The 13,135-nt window shown below is 45.2% G+C and overlaps 1 long non-coding RNA gene across 7 annotated transcripts in view; it reads right to left on the bottom strand.

The window, feature by feature from the left end:
- Positions 1-13,135, bottom strand: part of LOC102555798 (uncharacterized) — a 97,314-nt gene that overhangs the window by 52,504 nt on the left and 31,675 nt on the right. For 4 of the 7 annotated variants that reach the window (XR_005492695.2, XR_010057113.1, XR_005492701.2 and 1 more), the window contains one exon: positions 1,039-13,135. This exon is cut by the window's right edge. This is a non-coding gene — a long non-coding RNA (uncharacterized LOC102555798). Of the gene's footprint in view, positions 1-1,038 lie in introns of those variants that run through there. The other 3 variants (XR_010057114.1, XR_010057116.1, XR_005492696.1) reach the window with 2 other exon arrangements.

The following is a 13,135-nucleotide window of genomic DNA, read 5'->3' as shown; positions in this document are numbered from 1 at the left end:
AAATGCATAACAGAAGCTGCTTAATGAAACAGAAGTTTCTTTTGCCTCGCAGTTTGGGAGTAAAACCTCTTCTGCTGGAGAAGCCATGGAGTAGGAGCACAAGGTACCTGACCATGCTACATCCACAGCCAGGAACAGATGGTGGCTGCCACCGCTCCACTGACTTTCTCCCCGTCCTTAGTACTCAGCCCCTGCCCCTACCCCACGGGACAGTGCCACCTACACTCAGGTGGTCTGCCCTAGGTGACTGCAAATCTAGTCCAGGTGACACCTACGACTAACCGTCATAGCTAATAGCACCCCAGATGCCATGATCAGACAGTTAAGCGTCAACCCTGACAGTGCCTCTTCCTGCATCCGTAAACTATAACTCAGAAATTTCTGTCCTGTCAGTCATCTAAGTGTCTCCTCACCCCCCCTCTTCTCCGTGTCTTCTCTTCCCCTGTCGCCTAAATTATATTATAATTTCCTTCTTATTTTTTAGCATTGGTTTATTGTATATGCCCGAAAGTATCTCTGTGCGCAGCACGCATTCATGCAGTGCACATAGAGACCAGTAGAGGGCACTGGATCCCCAGGCTCTGGAATTATGGATGGTTGTGAGTCACCACGGGGGTTCTGGGAACTGGATCTGGATCCCCTGCAAGAGCAGCAAGTGCTCCTAACCACTGAGGCATCTCCCCAGCACCTATATTACTACTTTTTTGTTTTCCTGACATATATGTATCTACTACATTCCTATCACAGGGAAATATTTAGCGCTCATAGGCAGGATTTACATGAGAGAGATATGGATACGTATTCCCGGTAAGCCATGCGGTACCTCATAGCTACAGCTTCGTTCTTGTACTTTCCTTTGACTTAAGAATTTCCCCAACAGGGGTCTGGAGAGATAGCCCAAAAGATGGCTCAGAAGCTTGTGCCACTCCTACGCAGGACCCTCCAGCACCCACACGGTAGTTCACAGTCATCGGTAACTCCAGTTCTAGGAACTACAAATCCCTTTCTGGCTTTCGCGAGACGGATACCAGACATGCACACAACACAAAGTAAATTTAATAAGTCTTTCAGGGAAGTCATCTTAAAAAGAGTTGCTTAATTTTTAACTTCATAATGTTTAATTTATGAAATTTAATATTTGTAATAGGCTTAAGAATAGTTCCAAAAATTACCAAGACATGTCTGGAAACTAACGGAACTGCTCACGGCAAATGGTGTTTGCAGTGTGATCGTTTGTGGGTGTTAAGATGCATGGTGCCAATCAAAAGCTGGACAGTACCTGAGATCATCCTCTGGTTTACACACACACACACACACACACACACACACGCACGCACACACGCACACACACGCACACACGCACGCATGCACACACACATGTACATGCACACACACATATGCACACACACATATGCACACACACATATGCACACACACATATGCACACACACATATGCACACACACACACACACACACACACACACACACACACTGCAGTGCTTGAGTCCTCTCTTGTTGCTACAATCATTCTGAGTCACCCTTGAACAACAGGTAAGTATTGTTCATGGTTATGATGGTCCTGAGAGGAGCCCATAGTCAAGGCAGTGTGGGCTCAGGTGGGAGTAAGGCCCTGCTTCCACTCCCAAAAGGTACCTTAACTGCTGCTTCTCCAAGAAGAGGTGAGCGCTGGATCCTCATCTGGCAAGAAGACAAGAGGTCACGACCTCATTTGCTGAGAGTTGTCCCTGAGTCTCATCTTCAGCTTCCTCAAGCTCCACCTGTTCATCCCAGCACATTAATGATGTAATGTTGATGTGTGAATTTGGGAAGGGTGCTGCATTCAGACCAGGTCAGACAGTGTCCTTGGCCATCGGGTCAGGCCCTAACGTCTTCACCAGTTCTCCTGTATGGGGCAGATTCCATTGTTGAGAACAGGAGGCCTCATGGCGTTGCCTGGAGCTCTGAAGCTGGGTAAGGTTCCTTGAGCCAGAGACCAGGAGGACTGTGCTGTAGAGAACAGAACAGGGAGGAAGAGGAACTTTCCGGTAGAATAGCAGTTCTCACCCTGTGGGTCATGACCCCTTTGGAGGTAGAATGACCCTTTCACAGGGGTTACCTACGACAATCAGAAAACACAGATACTCACATTATAATTCATACAGTGGCAAAATTACAGTTATGAAGTAGCTGTGAAAATAATTTGATGGCGGGGGGTCACCACAACCTAAGGCACTGTATTAGAGGGTCACAGCCTTAGGAACAGTGAGAGCAACACTGCCCTAAAGCCTCTGGAGGAGGCGAGGCCTGCAAGGACTCTGAGGGCAATCAAAAAAACTTCTTTTCAACTTGTGGCCTCTGGAAATGTAAGAAGAGACATAGTTAGCAGTCATCATGTGATTTCTCATATTGCAGGGGACATTAACACACCTGTTAAACACTCAGTACCAATTTATTTCCAAATTCTCTGCCGACAGTCCAAGCCTGCCCGCAGTCATCCAAGCCCATCAGCTTTTCCAGGAGGCTAACTTTCTCACAGGCATTGCCTCTCAGAACCTATCTCACCCCGCTTCATTTATACCTGGTTTCCAGGTCTGCCGGGAACAGAGAGCTTACAGCCCAGTGAGATTCTTCACCTCCAGCCAACTTTGAATTTCTGGCTTCCTGGACCCTATTTTTCTGTGTATGTCTCTGTCTCTGTCTCTGTCTCTCTGTCTCATTCTCTCTGTCTCATTCTCTCTGTCTCATTCTCTCTGTCTCATTCTCTCTGTCTCTATCTGTGTTTCTCTCTCTCTCTCTCTCTCTCTCTCTCTCGTGTGTGTGTGTGTGTGTGTGTGTGTGTGTGTGTAGTTCGTGTGTAGCTTGTGCATATACTCTCATTTTGCTTCCTAAATCCTGGAGAGTAGGAGTATCAGCAGAAGTAACACGTGTGCTGTACCTGCCTGCAATGCTCTGGGCAAGCCTCACTCTTGGTTCCTATAAATCACAGCTGGGTGTCATGGAGTGCAGAGGCCACCCTCCCCCCCTTTGTCTTCCAGCTTCCACTGCTGCTATTGAGAAACCAAAGGCCCTCTAGGTCCTCATCCCACCCTGTAGCCCTGCTTCTCCCGCTGAAGGCCAGAAAGCCTACTCTTTCCCCACAGTACCCTGAAATGTCCATCAGTGTGCACTGCCTTGGCTTCTGTTAGACCATCACACTGGGCACTCAGAGGACGTATCTGGAAACTTCACACTCATCAATTCTAGGAAAAGTTCTTGAATTGCTTCTTGGATAATTTCTTCAATCTCCTCTCTTTGAGCTCTCTTTAAAAAGTTGATTCCTCTAGCCTAGCCCTCTATTTTTTTTTTACACTGTCTTTATCCTTTCTGTCTTAATTCTATTTTCTGGAACTCTGTAACAGTTTCTCCCTTTGCCTTCCAAAATCTCACTGACTAGTTCAGATCTGCTTTAGTAATTTCCATCTCGGATAAGTCTTTTTGATAATCTCAGTGTCTCTTCCTTTGGTGGTTTCACATCCCTTCCTTAGATAAATAAAGTATTATACTTTACTTGTTCAATGAGTTTTTAAAATAAATATCTAGGGGCCAGAGAGTTAGATGGTTTAGCGGTTAAGAGCACACACCACTCTTTCAGAGGGACTGACTTTGGTTCCCACACGTATGTTTTCATGAAAAATAGATCCAGGAGGCTGAACAGGAGAGGTCAGTATAAACCCAACCACAATGATTTGGGAGGGAAACTAGTTACTTTTGCATAGCCGTGATGAGAGAGAACATCTTACAAGAGGAAAGGTTGGTTCGAAGTTTCAGAGGGTCCCTCGATAGTGGCTTGGCTCCTATAGGTGGGCAGAACATCACGCTGGTGAAAAGAAGCGCATTGGAGATTCTCATGAGGAGTACGAAGCAAAGAAAAGGGAGCCAGGAAAGAGTCAGAGCCGGATGCAGCCCCTGCTCCTCCCCATCTGTCACTCAAGGGGGCAGGGCTTGTCTTCTCTACCCAGGTACAAAGCATGGTGGGTAAGGAAATGCTCTGTAAGCTGGTCCTGGGCAGTTTTCCCATCCAGCAGCTCTTGCAGCAGCAAGCTGGAGGAGGAAGGGTGATGATAGGTGGGAGCAGACTTGAACCGTAGCTGCCGGCCTCCTGTGGGCCTCAGGAAATCTGTCAATTGTGTGTACTTCTCCTTTACATACTGAAGTGTTGGGCCGGTATCATGTATAATGACGTGGATAGACACACTTCTTCTATTGTAGAAAGCTCAGCTTTCTATCTCAGGAAAACACACTAGAGAGAGTAGGTGACTAAGAGTGTTAGTGGTGCCGTCTTGGTCTGTTTTTTTCTCTATCAGCACTACAAAGGAGGAAATATCTTAGGCACAACAGGTAGCATGAGGGAAATCCCAAATACCACAGATAGCAGCAGACAGAAACACCTTTGAGGAAATGCATTTATGGGAGATGGGGGACAAACTCATGCAGCAGACAGAGAAAAGACCCCATGTGAAGCAGCAGATGATGGGGACTTGAGAAGCTTAAAACAATCTCTCAATCTCTTTTCAAGGTCTGAGGTTTTTTAAATTTCTGGAGAGTTTTACTCCCCTAATTTAGGGTTGGGCCATTTGAACAGAGACAGGATGGTTGGCCCACAACTGATGTTTAGTACGTCCTGGTCCAGCCTTGAGCTTCTTGATCCAGTCCATCAGCAGGGAGCTGATTGGTGGGGGAGACAAAAGCCTACAAGGCCTTTAAGATTCCTGGTTCTTCTCAGTTCATGAGGGCGAGGGAAAACCCAGCAATCTTGGAAGTTCATCTCTATTAACTAGCCACATTCCCTGTCTGTCTGTCTATCTGACTCTCTCTGTCTGTCTGTCTGCCAAGGAGTCTGTCTAACCACTAGTCTCTCATTAGCCAGCTCAGATCTGGTGATCCTACCCTTTGGGAGAGAAAAATATATTGTTCACTGCCAGGTGGGTGAAAAACATTAGATGAAATACAACTGCCTTGGTCTGTGCATCTGATTTCTGCTGTTATAACAGAATACCAAGAGTAGGTCATCTATAGAAAAACAAAGATATATGTCCCCAAGCTCCAGAAGCCAGAAAAGTCCAAGTTAGGGGGCTTGGCATGTGATAAGTGCTTTTGTTGTTGTTTCTGTTTTCTTGTTTGTTTGTTTGCTTTGCTTTGTTTTCATTATTCCATACCAGAAGATTCAAGGTAGGCATCAAGACAAGAGAAGGTCAAAGTCCTTTGATTGACAGCCAGTCCTCTCACAACAAGACCGTTCCCATGATGGAGACATGAACTCATTCATAGATCAGAGCTCCTATGAGTTAATCGATGCCTGAAGGGCCCGGCTCTCCACAGCGATGCACTGAAGACTCTGTTCCCAACGATGAACTAACCTGCCTCCATCTTATGAAAAAGACAAACTAGGCTCATTCCTGTTTATGAGGAAACCCCTGTTTCTCACAGATTGGGCTAGGCCCACCTGTAACCTTAACTACAAATGGTTCTGTATCCCATGCTCCAGGAAACGGCAACCATGTCTTTGATTCAGAAAGTCGTTATGACCATATTGCAACCTTACCTTTGTTTCAAAGGGTTATTATGACTACCTTGCTATGACGACCTCGCTGTGACCACCTTATTACGTTCTGTCTCTATAACCCTGCCCATTGACCTGCCAAATCCTCCATTTGGAAAACCTCTACCCATGAGCTATAAAGACTTTTATCGTTTGATTTCAAGGCTGACCTCTTGAATGACACCTCAGGAGGAAGCAGCCCCTGTCCGTGTACACCAACAAAAAGGTTTGCTTTGATTAATTTGGCCAGGATGATTTGGGTCAGAGTTTTTCTCCTTGCATCTTTGGGGTTAACGCCAGCACACAGGCTCTAGGTAATACACTCAAGCCATAGCTCGGTCATAAAGTTGGATTTTTATCATGCACCAGTGTAAAAGATAGGGAGGTGGAGGTCCAGCGTTACTCTTAAACTCACAGTTAGAGTTTCCCATTAAATCTATTCACAATACAAATGAACTCACAATCGGGATGAAGCTTTATTCATTCACCGCTTCCCTCTGTAGCATCCTTCCTGCTCAGTACTCAGCAACCTGGGTCTTTACTCGGCCCACCTCACTGCATTTGCACCTACTGTGCCCCTGTTTGCCGTGTGTCTCCAGCATTCTCTTCCCAGAGGTCCTTGCCCTGAATCTTTCCCTCCTAATTCTTCCTCCTGACTACAAGGTTCCCTTCTCACAGACTATCTGAAGAGCCCCCAGGAGAGGGGTTCTCTCCGTGAAACGCCCAGCTGTATTCGCCGGAAGCAGAGCATCTCCAGTCACGGGAACCTGAGTCTGGCTCTGTTGGAACACAGGAAGCTGTGCCGAGAAAAACCCAGCTGCGGACTAAATGACCTAGTAAGGGCTTTCTCATCTGGAGCATCGGATTTTACGCATCTATTTCCAGTCCCACTTCAGATTAGATTTGTTAATTTCTCCAGACAGGAATAAACCTCATCCAGCTGTTTCTGAGGCCAGAAGTGTGGAATTTAGAAAGATTAGGGCTGACTACACACATTATATACCACATTCAGAATCTCCACAGAAACAAAGTCAGTGACAACATCCGGACGTGTAACACTAATACCCACACCCACACCCCCACACAAAGAAGAGCCCTATGTGCACGACTTCAGTGTAGCTGTGGAATGTCTACATGTTCCAAGAGTCTCATAGGAGCACTGCCTTTGGCTACTAGGCCACATTATTTGCAAATGTTACCCCAGAAGGATTCTTTTCCATTTCCCACATATGTGCATATGATATCATGTGTCCCTGTATGTGGTTTTGTGTGTGTTCATAGCGATACAGCTAGTCTTCATAACTGGCTTACTCTGGGGATCCCGTCTCTACCCCTGAGACTAGAATTACTAGTGGTCCTCCATACCCACTTGACTTTTGCCTGGGTTCTGAGTCATCGCCCCATCCCAACAGCTAAGAAATGTGTCACAGGCTCCTAAACTGTCAGAAAAGCTACACTCCGTTGCTCAGTTGGGTTCAATGCCCAGGCACAGGGGTGGAGAGCAGAACTGAAGACAGAGATCTCAGACCTGGCATTCTCATGGAGGTGAGCTGCTGTCATCCAAAATTGATCACATCTGTCCCCTCGAGAGAGACACAAACTGAACAAAAGTCCCATAGCTTCAGCATTTCTTCTAAGTTTATCTTCCCATCAGTCAGGGCAGCTACGTAGACAAGGGGACACACCGGTTTTCTTACAAAGTCCATTTTCAGGGCCTGGAGGGATGGCTCAGCAGCTGAGCTGGTTAGTTTTATGTCAACCTGACACAAGCTAAAGTCATCTGAGAGGAGGAAACCTCAACTGAAAAAGAATATCTCCATGAGGTCATACGGTAAGCAAACCTGGAAGGTATTTTCTTAATTGATGGCAGAGGGCCCAGCCTATTGTGGGTGGTGCCAGCCCTGGGCTGGTGCTCCTGAGTTCTAGAAGAGAGCAGGCTGAGCAAGCCATGAGGGCAAAGCCAGTAAGCAGCACCCCTCCATGGCCTCTGCATCAGCTCCTGCTTCCAGGTTCCTCCTCTGTATGTGTTCCTGTCCCCATTTCCTGTAGGGATGGACCATGATGTGGAAGTCTTTTCCCAAATAAATCTTTTCCCCTGCAACTTGCTCTTGGTCCTGGTGGTTCATCATAGCAACAGTAACCCTAACTAAGGCAGCAGTTAGGAGCACTCATTGCTCTCACAGAGGACCCGGATTAGGTTCCTAGCACCCTTGTTGGACAGCTCACAACCATGTGTACCTCTCGTTGCAGGGAATCTGACACCCTCTTATGAACTCCTGAGCATACATGGTACACATAAACTCATGCAGGCACACATGGATACACATAAACATAATCAATGAATGAATGAATGAGTGAATGAATGAATGAAATAACTTCTGACAGTACTTTTTGGTAAATGTCAGTCTTCAAATGGTATCTGGGAATTTGTTCACACAGCCCTACATGACAAGCATGGTTCACTGTACCTGAAGTGTTTAGCAGAAGGACTTCTTCGGGGCACCTGCCTTCCCTCTGGAAGTCTGCAGTCTTGATCTGTGCTTGGGAAGGTGTCCTTAACTCCCAACAAAACCCCTGAACGCCAAGTCTCTAACGAATGCCTTCATAAGCAAGCATCACAAGCGTTTTCCCAGTGTCGCGTCTGGGAAGTTGAGCATGTCCTCGGTGGCTCCCCGGGGAGAGGACTCAAAAATGCACGCTTACTGTGTCTGGCCTTCCCAAGGCATTTCTTCCTTTTGCTGACTTCACTTTTGAGTCTTCTGTTGTAAGTCACAGCAGAATACAACTCTATAATACATCAACCTAAGTATTCTCACTTTTTTTTTCAACTAGGAGGAACTATTGTACTACTACATCGTTTTGTCTCTTTTTCCATTTTTCATCACACATGTGTGATATGTGTGTATTTGCATGTATGGGGGTGCACTGAACATATGTGCACCTGTACACGTAGAAGCCCAAGGTTGATATCAGGCAATGTCCCCAGTGTCTCTTCTACCTTATTCAATGAGGCAGGGTTTCTCAATCAAACCCAGAGTTCACTGATAGGTCTAGCCTTTCTAATCAGCTTGCTCTGGGAATCTCCAATCGCTGTCCTCAGAGTCTAGAATGACAGAGAGGACCCCCACACCCAACCAGCATTTATGTAGGTCTTGGGGGATCCGAACTCTGGTCCTCACATCTGTACCGCTGCCGGGTGCTTTAACCGCAGAGCCGTCCCTCCAGCCCTCTGTGCTACTTCTAACAATGGAGCTGTCTCTCGCTTCTGCTTTTGAGGAGCGCGTCCATCCTGTACCATTGCTTTTGGCTCTTCCCGAAAAGAGGCATTCTGAAATCTTTATATTCTTGTCTGTTTCTTTCTATTCCGTCTGGACACCATGTTTCAGGCGGTCCTTGTGTGACTAGAATCTAGATGCTCAAGAGACTCCCCAGGGCTCTGGCCCAGCTTTGGAGCCCTGGCAAATCAACAGAATGTTTCTCTGGAACACTCACTTTTCCTGCCTGGATACTGACAAGTCTATTCTCCCTTTAACATTTTTAACATAGGATGGAGCTGACTTCCATTTGTCCCACACTCTCCTACCTAGGTCTGTGTGTAATTCGCTCGGCCTGCGTTATCACTGACCCTGGTCATGTCGATTCTCCAGAAGATGGGGCTTTGTCCCTGTAGGAGGGAATTTACAAATCCAAAGGAGCCCCTCATCACTGCAACCCTACTGAAATAGATTCATATTTTAAAGTTGATAGAGAAGAATGGGCTATGAGGTCAAGGTCACAACTCCCCCTCCACCTCCCCGCAAAACCCAGATCAGATGTTCCGATCCACCCCAACTGGGTTGGAGTCAGCCCTTGTTACTACGGGGCCAGGCTTTCTCGGGTGGTCCATGAGCTCATACCTGTAAGAGTTCTCAGAACCACTAGTCAAGAGCAAGACCTCACAGACACCAGAAACAAGTCGTTCCTTTAAATCTTGTCATTTCATCTTAGAGGAGGAGCATGAACAGGAAAGGAGTAAACCCCACAGAAAATGAGTAAGCTTCTGCCTAAAAGCTAATATCATCTACATGTTGGCTGGATGCACCTCCTATAGTTTCAATAATTAACCAAAGAACTACGTACTAAAGACTTGATCCTGAGGGTGGGACTTGGAGTCTTGTGGGAAACTCCTTGGTATTATGTGACCTTGCTTCCTTACTTCCTTTTTGTTGGTGGTGGTGTTGTTGTCACCGTCTTGTTGTTCTTCTTCTTCTTGTTGTTTGTTTTTTCTTTCCTGACTCATTGGGAAGTGGGAATATTCTTCTCTCACACACTCTTTCCAGAGCGTGCTGTCTCACTACAGGCCCAAAAACGATGGGACCAACCAAGCACAGATGGAGAGATGGCTCAGCGGCTAAGAGCACTCACTGCTCTTCCAGAGGTCCTGGGTTCAAATCCCAGCAACCACATGGTGGCTCACAACCCTCTGTAATAGGATCTGATGCCCTCTTCTGGTGTATCTGAAGACAGCGACAGTGTACTTATATATACTAAATAAACAAATCTTTTTTTAAAAAATGTGAGGTAAAATCATCCCCTTTGTAAGTTAATGGTCTTGGATATTCTGCTATAGCAGCAGGAATTTCCCCAGAGCCTGTCTCTTCGAGAATCTTCAATGCCAATAAGCACGATCTGAAAATCAAAGGAATCCTATCTCAAACTGTTTTAAAAAGACGAAGTGGACTGGGGATGTAGCTCTGTGATAGTGTTTGCCCAGCATGGATGATTGATTTACTCTCCCACCTCTCTGCTCCCAACTACTACAGAAAATAAACCAAGCCCAACACATTCTGGAAATACTGTTCCTGGGCTCAGGATGCCACACAGGAACATCCCTGGAATCTCTGCCTCAGTCTTCTTTTGTCTTCCCCTCTCAGCCCAGTGCCCAGTGCCCAAGATAAGTCAGATCCCAACCACTGAGCCCACTTCCTCACAACACAGGCAGAGGAAGTAGGACCAGCCCATTGGGCCCTAGAGACATTTTCCTGTTTCTCAGTCCCTAAGTATCAGGCATTATGAAAGCTCAATGCTGTATTGACTCAATGCTGTGCAAGTTCCTAAGAGGTTGTGAGGAATAGTGTATTCACCAGACCACTGAGAGGTTTTCTTTCAGATGATGTACAAAATGTGTTGCTAGTCATGAGGTTCACTGAAATTCATCTAAACACATATTTGGATGAAACTTCCTATTTTATCTAGATGATCACATCATTTAGAACATACGTGAGGCTGTGCCTAACAGATTACATGAATATTCCTTAGACTGGCTGAAAGGCCACACACTCCTAGGTCTCCACTTTTTTTTTTTTTCATTTCTCCAAGAAAACCTCTCCTTGGTTTCCCTCCAAACTTTTAAACTTTGTTGACACAGTGTCAACTTTAGCTCAGCCCTCACCACATGGAGAAGAATGTCCAGAAATGGCTTGCAGATGAAAATCATTAAGTATTAGAATGTTCCAGCAACCCACTGACAACCTTCTCCAGAGGGATGTTTAACCACATCTCCCATAGACTTACTGGAGTGAGGAAAATGTCTTTCTTGTGCTTTTTTCATTTCTCTACTCCTAATAGAGTCAGAAACATCCCAGAATTTTGCAAAGAGATAAAAAAAGTTCAGGGTTCTGGAAATGTAATAGTCAAATATATTGCTGTCTTCATGGGTCTTTTTATGTTTGAAAAGTATATGAGTTTAGACAAAGACTAATAGGTGTTTCAGATACCAGGGTGAAGTCAGAATATGCTTGGCTTTGAGGCATTTAGAGTCTAGTAGGAAATATAGTGTAAGTTTATGCTCAAAAATGTCTATCAATAAATACTGGGAGGTTTCCAAGGTTGAAACTTGAGAATGTCAGTAACTGGGATCTATGAAACAGAGAAAATCAGTAGAGAAGGAAAGAGATCATTTATTGAGCAGCTACATCTCCTGGGGATTGTTTCTTCTAATCCTCACACCAAGTCTTTATGGTCAAGAGAAACTGAGATCTGAGTCAAGACTCATGGAGCCCACAATCCTAGCTGATGACACGCATCGTTACACTTACTTTACTGGGATTAATTACCCTTTGTATCCTGGAGATGTCCCACTGTGAATGGTCATATACAGACATTGGGGAATATCAGAATTGTGCTATCAGAATACCCTAGAGGCTAGGGTGTTCATACTCTCTCAGAGTAACTATAAAAGCCTTCACGCTGGCTGACACAGTCAACCCCCAAGTAAGTAACATTCTAATCAGCCAACTGGAGCTGACTTTCATTTCTACTAAGATGTTTTCAATGACCTGCCCTCTTTATGATCCTTTAGGAAAGCCTAACTAATTAATTGACAAAAAAATATGGAAGACCCCTGTCAAACCAAATCTTCTGTGCAACCCCAATATAAATGAAACTGCTCTGGGGGAGGCAAACGGAGCTAAATTGCTCCTGCCTGGCTCTGCCTGAACACCCGACAATCCCCAAGCCTCTGCCTCTGAACCTCGGGAGGATTGAATACTATACCACGTCTATGCCACATAGTACTGCTGTAGAAATAATTACTCTGGGAACTACAACTAGACTGTCAGGAAATAACCCAGTCATGGCTTAAACTCCCTAGAATAACCAACATCTCCATTGTCTGACCTCAACAGGAGAGTCAGAAATCACAACCAAAAGTATCCGGCAAGGTTCTGATGCCTTTAATCGCCTAATACCAGAAAGACTGCAGGCAGGACCCCATACCTAAAGTCTATTTCCAAAGCAATTCTCTACAAGTACAGATAGCAGGGGGGAGTTTCAAACCATTTATATTCAAGCATCAGCATGGATATAAAAATGAACTCGATGTTATCCTAATTAAAGTATCAATTTAGACTATATCATTTCAAGTGCAATGAAGCAGAGCTGAAATTGGAAAGTTAATTATGATCCATCTTTATTATTCTGATTTGGAGTTTACAGCTGCTTAGAAATTAAAATAGAAGAAAAAGGAGAAACAGAGGACTAGAGTTTGGTTTTAAATGTCCTCCAGACTGGTGTGTTAAAGGCTGAGTCCCAGCAGAATGGATCCTTTAAGATTTGATGCCTAATGAAAAGCCCTCAGGTCACATGGGTATCCCTGGAAAGGTCACATGGGTACCCATGGAAAGGTTAAGAAAAGCCTGCCCACTTCTTTTTCATCCCAGCTTGGCCAAGCTGTGTCTTCCCTCTCATGGAGTAATGTTAGGCCCCAAAGCAATGGAAACCATGGTAGATGGGTTGAAATGTCCAAGATTATAAGCCTAAATAATGTTTTTCTTCTCCACAAGTTACTTACAGTCATCTTTTGCAAGGATAAAAGTCTGACTGTGACAAAAAGCATAACCAGAGAGTGGGGAAATCTGAAGGCTTCACATTAGAAAGTATAAAAAGAACACAGTTTCACAGAGCAGGAAATAGGGGTCTCCTTTGGCCCATGTCTCTGACAGTGTCAGGTATTCTATGATAGGCAAGTAGAGATTTAATAGGGGTAGAAATAGAACAGACTGCGTTGGTGGTCCCCA

This window comes from Rattus norvegicus, chromosome 13 (genome assembly GCF_036323735.1).
Source record: "Rattus norvegicus strain BN/NHsdMcwi chromosome 13, GRCr8, whole genome shotgun sequence".
NCBI lineage: Eukaryota > Metazoa > Chordata > Mammalia > Rodentia > Muridae > Rattus > Rattus norvegicus.
This window is presented reverse-complemented; position numbering and strand designations above follow the sequence as displayed.